This window comes from Malaclemys terrapin, chromosome 7 (genome assembly GCF_027887155.1).
Source record: "Malaclemys terrapin pileata isolate rMalTer1 chromosome 7, rMalTer1.hap1, whole genome shotgun sequence".
Classification (NCBI taxonomy): Eukaryota; Metazoa; Chordata; order Testudines; family Emydidae; genus Malaclemys; species Malaclemys terrapin.
This window is the reverse complement of record NC_071511.1, coordinates 118,795,857-118,803,897: the sequence shown is the minus strand read 5'-3', so window position 1 is coordinate 118,803,897 and position 8,041 is coordinate 118,795,857. Positions and strand designations below refer to the sequence as shown.

Sequence of the window (8,041 nt, the reverse complement as noted above, 5' to 3'; positions counted from 1 at the left end):
TTTTTTTCCCCATTATTTTTTACTCGCTGCCTTGTAGCATTTACCAGTTTCCTTTATTTTAACCCCCTTTTTTAAAAAAAACCCACTGTCAGTGCCCAGCCGTTGCCCATGGCAACAAGGGCACTTCCGCCCTAATCCAAGATGGCGGCGCCACGCGGCGCTCTACCTGCCGCTCTCTATGGTGTGGGGGAGGCCGGTGGGTGGGGAGTCCCGTGACGGGTCGGTGCGCGGTGACGGCGGCCGGCAGGGGGGGCGGCGGGGCCGGGCCTGAGAGTGGCTGAGGAGGATGGCGGATCCCTCACGGTGAGTGGGGCTGGGCAGTCGCGGGGGGCAGGGGTCACCGAGGGAGGGTTGTGTGGAGAGGCGGGGGGCTGGGCGGTTGGCACGGCGAAGCAAGCTTGGGTGTGAGAGGGGGGCTAGGGGGGTGGGGATGAGCTCGGTGGGGCTGCACCAGGGGGCGGGGAATAGGGGGCTAGGTTTGGAGGCAGTTGGAGGGTGGGGGTTAGGGAATAGGGGGCTGGGGGTGGAGGGAGTTGAGGGTTCGGGAATAGGGGGCCGGGGGGGAGGGGTTGGGGCTGGGGGGTTAGGGAATAAGGGGTTGGGAGTGGAGGGAGTTGGGGGGTTAGGGTAGGGAATAGGGCTGGGGGTGGAGGGGTTCGGGAATAGGGTTGGGGGTGGAGGCAGTTGGGGTGGGGGTTAAGGAAGAGGGAGTTGGGGTTAGGGCATAGGGGGCTGGGAGGTAGAGGGATTTGGGGCTGGGGGGGTTGGGAATAGGGGGCTGGGGGTGGAGGCAGTTGGGGGTGGGAGCTAGGGAAGAGGGAGTTGGGGTTTGGGAATAGGGGGGTGGGGGTGGAGGCAGTTGGGGTGGGGGTTAGGGAAGAGGGAGTTGGGGTTTGGGAATAGGGGGCTGGGGTAGAGGAGTTAGGGGGTAGAGGGAGTTGAGGCTGGGGGATAGGGAATAGGGGGTGGAGGCAGTTGGGGGTGGGGGTCGGAATAGGGAGCTGGGGTGGAGGGAGTTGGGGGTTAGGGAATGGGGGCTGGGGAGTACAAGGAGTTGGGGCTGGGGGTTAGGGACTAGGGGCTGGTGGGTGGAGGGAATTGGGGGGTTAGGAGGCTAGTGAATGGAGGGGATTGGGGAATGGAGGGGCTCAAACACGAGGAGTGGGAGATGGGGGAATAGGGGGTGGAGGGAGTCGGGTTGGGGGAATAGGGGTGGGGTAGGGGTGAGCTAGTGGGGGTGTGTGGGAGACAGCTGAGGCTGCGTGTGGAGGCGAAGCCAGTGGCAGTGGCTTAAGGCAGAGGGCAGGGTGGAGAGAGAAGGGACTGTGGTGGTGAAAAGGTTGTTGAGTATGTTCTGTAGCACTAGCTACAGACACTCTCACATCACTTGCTGCTGCCAGGGAGAGCCTGTAGGTGGAGGAGTCTGGGCTCCAGCCTGGGCTGAGGCTGCCGTTGCTGACAGCAGGCAGGGGCTGGGCCTAAAAGGCAGCAAGACAGAAGAAGCAGGAACAGCCGAGATGGTAGAGAGCAGAAGCAGGAAGCCCCAAACACAAAGGCACTAAGGCCCCTTTATGAGCAGGTAAAACAAGCTTACTGGGAGAAGGGTGGGCCTGGATATGGTGGCTATTGGTTTTGAAATAAAATGCCATGGTGTCATGCTTTAAAAATATATCTTCTATGTACTCCCTCCCCACCCCCGCTATAAACAAAGTGAGGGGTGTTGTCAGCTTTATAATTATTAGGGGAAACCCTTTCCAGAAACTGGTTATGGGCAGGTTCAAACACTTGCAGGAGACAAACCATAGCAGTCATCATTTAAAAATATATTGTGTGTTGCCCCCTGGTTTGCAGGGAACAATGTTAATAAACCTTTGCCTGGCATTTGTTTGCCAGCTATGGTACGGATCAGCTGTATAGCCTCTAGGTTTATGAGCAGGTGGGATGAACTCAAATTACTGCATATTGTGTGCCCGAGTATGAATTTCTTTAGTGTATAGTTAGCACTTAATCAGTGGTGTCCTGCCTCCCTGCAGCTTGGGATACTACTTTATGATACATTGTCTTCTTCATATAGTGAAATGGTGATATTAAAAAAATAAGGAAGCACAGTTTTTCAACCCTATCTTCCCTCCGACCAAAATATTGTGAGCAGGCTGAAGAGAAATTAAAGATGCTTTATGTATGTGTTTAGTAGTAACTAACATACAGAGTAATGTTTACCTGACATTCAGGGTAATCATTACATCTACTATGTGGCTTTACTAGCTATACCTCTCCCCCCATCTTTTCATATAGGTGTGACATTTTCCTGTTTCACTGCATTTATTTTGTGGCAATTCTGTTGGAGCCATACAAAAAGCTTCTCTTTAAAAGTATGTATTCTGCAATCAAATAATTTTTGTATCTGAACTATAGTTGTGTTCTGAAGAACATTTAGTGACAGCTTCTAATACACATGCGGTTGTAAAAAGTGTGTTCATTGTCTATGTAAATTACACAAATATATCTTTAAGTCACTAGAGAGCTATAGTAATCATAATTGTATTGGATTGTTACATATACTTGACTACAGTTGTGTTTGTATGTAGCAGCTACGTAGCAGTTCAGCATGACTGAAGTTTAATGGAGAAATATTGCCTTCAGACTGCACAGGGATTTATAAGAGTAGATATGGAAATTTTAAAAGTCATATATTAAATTAAAAAGTAGTAAAAGATTATGCTAATTGTAATTTTTAGTTAATGTCTTTGAAATTGATATGGACTGTGAAAGCATGCATTTTATGTAATTATGCATGCGTGTGCACAAAGACCTTTTCACGGCAGAATATTAATGATTGAGTTTTAATTGCATGTATTGTAATTGCTGCAGTAGTGAGACAGTCTCAGCATTTTGGAACCAAAAATTGCTGAAACAAAAATTAGCCAATGATTTTTTGACAAATTACTTTGTGTGTGTGTGTGTGTGTGTGTGTGTGTGTGTGTGTGTATGTGTATATATATATATATATATATATATATATATATAGCTTCTAATAGGAAAAAATCACACACTTTTCATGGAACTATAGATCTATCTATCTTTAGGTATTATTGGATGCATCTATTTATAAAATTAAGGGCCTGAAGAAGGTGGTGGTCATATTAAGTAATACAACATGTACAGCCATATTTTAAGCATAGCTTGCATAATGATCTCAATATAACCCCACGCTGATTTCTTAAAAGGATTTCTGCATCTTGAAAGTTTAATACTGTATTGTAGATACATTCCAATTTTTTTTTAAAAAACCTAATATTGTCAATTCTTGTTAAAAAGATTTGAGCTTGAATATTTTGATTTCCTGTTTGGTTAATCTTGAGCTCTGAGCAAGTAAAATGAAAGATTTAGGAGGTTGCAGCTGGATCCTTTCAGTTCATGTTAAACATTTTATATATATACTTGTTTTGCTGAGGGGCTGGATTTCTGTAGATGTAACAAGTGAAATGATCAGGCAACAATCACCTACGTATAATCTGATAATAAAGCAAGATGATTTTGAACAAAAAACATCGTTGATGTATCTTGGATTCCTCATTTGAAAAGGGAATGCTTTTTCCATGGTTTGTCAGAATCAGAGCAACATAATATTCCCTATTCTACTTTTTATAGAAATGTAAAGTAGAATCCTCTACATCACATAACAGCAGAGGTAGGGTTGGTAAATAGTACTGGTTGTGACTAGCTGCTGATCCTGGTATAGTTGTATCTTCCCAACATGACATATCTGTAAGGCAAGGGATATGGGGAGGGGCATTCCTTTGTTATCTTGACAATTAAATCACACTAATGGAAGTACTCTACTTTAAGAACACTAGATTATTGAAAGGCTTCCATCTGACCAATGAATATTTTTTGTAGCTTTCTGCATGTGGTTTTCTTTTAACATTTTCATTGTGTGTGCTCCCATTAGGAAATCCTTGGATTTGTTGTTACATGATCATGGCTTTCTATGAAATGAGCATTTCTGCTGAAAGAATGTATGATGGTCCTTTTTTCAGTATTGTCATCATGAAGGAACTGTTCACTAGCGCGTGTGTGAAATATATGTACACCATGTCTATGGCTGTTTAGTAAAGAACGTTAGGTATGTACATGTCCATATCTTAACTGGATTAAGAATGTAAAACTAGACAGAGATCAAATTTTACATTGGTATCAGCCTTGTCTAATAGATATCTAAAGATTGGTGGGGAAGATGTGCTCAGGGTCCAAGAATAGTATCTTTTGGAAAGATTGCATTTTACAATAAGGGAATAAAATTCTCACTGGGAGAGTATTTGAACATTTCAGATGTGGCTAAAATATCAGCCTTTATCATTTAAATTTGAATGATAATTAAATACCGAGAATTCTCCCTTGCTATTGGCTTTTCCAAACTTCTGAGGAATGATGAAGAATTGCCCTCCACACTAATTGCGCTTGGTCCTCCCTTGGTATCCTGCTGTTAAGTGAATTCTCTCGTTAGACTCACCTCACACTTGGTAAGGCAACTCCCATCCTTTCATGTATTTATACCTGCTCCTGTATTTTCCATTTCATGCATCTGATGGGTTCTAGCCCACGAAAGCTTATGCCCAAATAAATTTGTTAGTCTCTAAGGTGCCACAAGGACTCCTCATTGTTTGTGCTGGGGATTCTCTCTTCTCTCCACCTAGCTACAGCTGGGATGGTTCCCTCAATTATTTCCGTCTCCCATCAGATTCTTATGGCTTTCTCTTTTCCTATCCTCAGTTAGGTGTTGGCTTTTAGTGTCTTTCAGAGGAGCTTGATGCTTGCTGTGTCTGGAACAGGTTACCTTGGTAGTGTGGCAGCAGTGTGAGGCTTCTGGCTACATCCTTGGCGGGGGGGTGTTAGGTAAATGTTGATATGTTGCACTAGCCCAAACGTTAATTTAACCCACTGTTGGGAAGTACTGTTAACAAGTCCTGACGATGGATCAGCAGGTTTTCTGAAATTATCGAAGTTTATTATGTGTAGTTGTTTCCTGGGGTGGTTGGTTGTGGATGCTTTTTGGATTGAACAAATCCTTGTATTTTTCCCTTTCTCTTTTTTATAGCCATATATTTAATTTTGATTACACATTGCATTGTGCTTTATCTTGGAGGAGATGACTGCATTTCTTTATGGAGATTTTTTTGGTGGGGGAGGAAAGGAACTGATGCTATGGAAGATTTAGCAGCCTCCCCATCAAGCTTGTAAAGACTAAAATAAGCCTTGTTTACATTACAATTGCCCTGTCTGACAATACTGCATATTTTCTTTGTGTCTGAAATACAGTTTGGTATGTTTCAAAATGTATTGAGATACAACTTGTAGCATGTGGTGATAAAGTAATATTTGAGGTACTAACATTTTAATTTTTATGCTCACTGTGCCTGCACTACCGAGGTCCAATGTTATTTAGGTAACATAGTACTAAACCTCTCTTTAAATAGGGGCATATTCTGGAATCAAACTCTGTTCAGCATAGTATTTCTTTATAAAGAGATGGCTCTGATTACAAAGGAGTTGTACTGTCGTTAACCTCTAGGTAATGTTTCAGAGTAACAGCCGTGTTAGTCTGTATCCGCAAAAAGAAGAACAGGAGTACTTGTGGCACCTTAGAGACTAACAAATTTATTAGAGCATAAGCTTTCGTGGACTACAGCCCACTTCTTCGGATGCATCCGAAGAAGTGGGCTGTAGTCCACGAAAGCTTATGCTCTAATAAATTTGTTAGTCTCTAAGGTGCCACAAGTACTCCTGTTCTTCTTTTTTCTAGGTAATGTGTTTCTCTTTAAAAATAAATAGATTGTTCTGTGTTTGTAATTCTTTTTAAAAGCCTCAGACTTCACATCAGAGAGTTAATTTCAGCCCTGTAAAGATCAGTACAGAGTAAGAAGAATCTGTGGTATATTGTAAGGAAAATATTACAGTACATGATCTCGTAAAGTGATACATGCTGCTTAGAGCTAAAACATGCTAGAATACCCTGAAGTAGTGTAAATTGGTCCCACTGTGGATGCTCGAAGAGCTCTCTTAATGATTTTGGCGTGCCTGTATCCTTAGTTCTTTTAGCATTTTGTTGGTTTACTGTTAATTATTTAGACACATCACAGTCCTTTGAAAAGTAAGAAATAGGAAAAGCTTGAACAGTTTTAACTTTTCCTTCTGAGTTCCCTTCGCATGTGTGCCAAAGAATAGCTTGTAGTCTGTGTGCTGGTGATGTTAAAGTGCATCTTTGTTTTCTAAATAATTATTGAATTTTAAGTTGCATGAAATACATATCCCTTTTGTTGTGAACATTCTTGTGCTGAAGAGTACACTTCATCATATGAAAATCATGTCAATATATTTTGAAAAGAGTTTATATTTAAAACGTGACACTTGGCTGCAAGTTGCAATCATCCTGCTAAAAGGGATATTATTTGTGTCACAAGCTATATGGGAGCCTAAATGTTCATCATGGTAAATGTGATGTTCAGAGCAAATTGGATGTAGTTTACTCTTACCTTTCTCACACCAGTTCTTTGTGTGCCTATGTCTGCTTCTTAAAGTGGCACACATCCAAAGTGTGGGCAGGGTATATGATGTGATCCATAAGACAGTATGGAATCATAATGATTACACAGACATGGTCTGGTTCAATGGACCTGTGAACCCCAATACTCAGAGGCTTATCATTATGTATGGATTCTGATTGTTCGTTCTTTTGGTATTCTATAGACCACAGAAGCTGTGCACCTTATATAGACTTTTTAATACCTTACACATTTACATTATAATGGCTCCCTAAATATTGCAGCACATCTTGGTTCACTCTCTTACTGCCTAGCCTGTTGGTGTTTTAAAATACTCTTTATTTGAACATAGATCTTGTTCATGGCTTGCAGTGTTTTTTTAAGGGGGTTCTGAAGCACGTCATTAAGTGGTGAAGCCTGTTTGTGATGAGGTACAATTTTCATTTGTCCATGTTCCAGTCTTCCACCCTTTCTGCCCACATGTTGATATAGGCACTTGGAGATGAAACAACTTTTTTTTTAAGCATAAGTGATTCTTTTCACCAACTATTTCCAAAGCTATTTTATATCTGAGGTTGCAGAACTGTTGTTTACTTGGAACATGCCCCTGCATTCCTTGCGTACTCCAAACTCCTGTAGATTTCACTGGGAATGGTGGGTGTGCAAAGAATGCAGAATCGGGCTCCCTTGTTGTTTAGGTAGCACGTTAATAAAGTCTACATGACTTATGATTAACATTACTAAAGGCATTCTTAATTTTTGTTGACAGTATCTACACACTGATATGACTGAACCCAGGCACAATTTGTGAGAACTGAAAGGGACAGATGCTTTGTCTGTTATGCGGTTCCTTTTCAAAGCTGTTAAGCGTGCCATTAACCTGACTGTATTGGTGAGCAGATGTTCTGTGTTGTTTTACTACCATAAAATACCAATTTTTGCCAAAGTTTGAATTTAGTTGTCATCGTCATCATCATGGCAAATCCCAAAGAGGGATGGTCTCCTTGCAGTTCAAGCACCGCCTGGTTTGATCTCTGGTTAGGTTCTTACAGTAGTCTGGCTGAATATTTAGTTTGTCTGTCAATGGCAATCTTATTGCACCACTGAAGTTTTGGGTGCTCTCATGATTGCTAGCCATGTAGGGACAAAATGCAGTTAATTAAAAATTCATTTTCCTTAGATACTGCCTTATCTTGTGATATGGCAACAATATATATATGGGGAGACAGAATAACATAGCAAGTAGTTATCTATATTGTTTTGCTTTATCAACTATAATTTTAGGGTTTACTCTTTTACACTGTCTTTGTAAACTGATGTAAACAACACTAAAAAATGATAGCAAGTTTGATCTGATGAGCTTTTCCTATTTCTAAATGTCTAATGTAAGTAAATTGTCATGTTTCAATTTTAAAAGCTCCTTGAATAATATGACAAGGAGATAGCTAAGAAATTTCATGAAATAAGGATTGGTCCTGCTGTTGGAATTAAAGATGTCT

General features: G+C 41.6%; 1 protein-coding gene across 4 annotated transcripts in view; it reads left to right on the top strand.

Annotated features, from left to right (window-relative positions):
• Positions 1–253: 253 nt before the first annotated feature.
• The window catches only part of SHOC2 (SHOC2 leucine rich repeat scaffold protein), a 104,236-nt gene continuing 96,448 nt past the window's right edge, over positions 254–8,041 (top strand). For 2 of the 4 annotated variants that reach the window (XM_054033968.1, XM_054033971.1), the window contains exon 1: positions 254–303. The gene's annotated coding sequence lies outside the window, so the exon portion shown is untranslated. Of the gene's footprint in view, positions 304–1,258; positions 1,580–2,295; positions 2,373–8,041 lie in introns of those variants that run through there. The other 2 variants (XM_054033970.1, XM_054033969.1) reach the window with 2 other exon arrangements.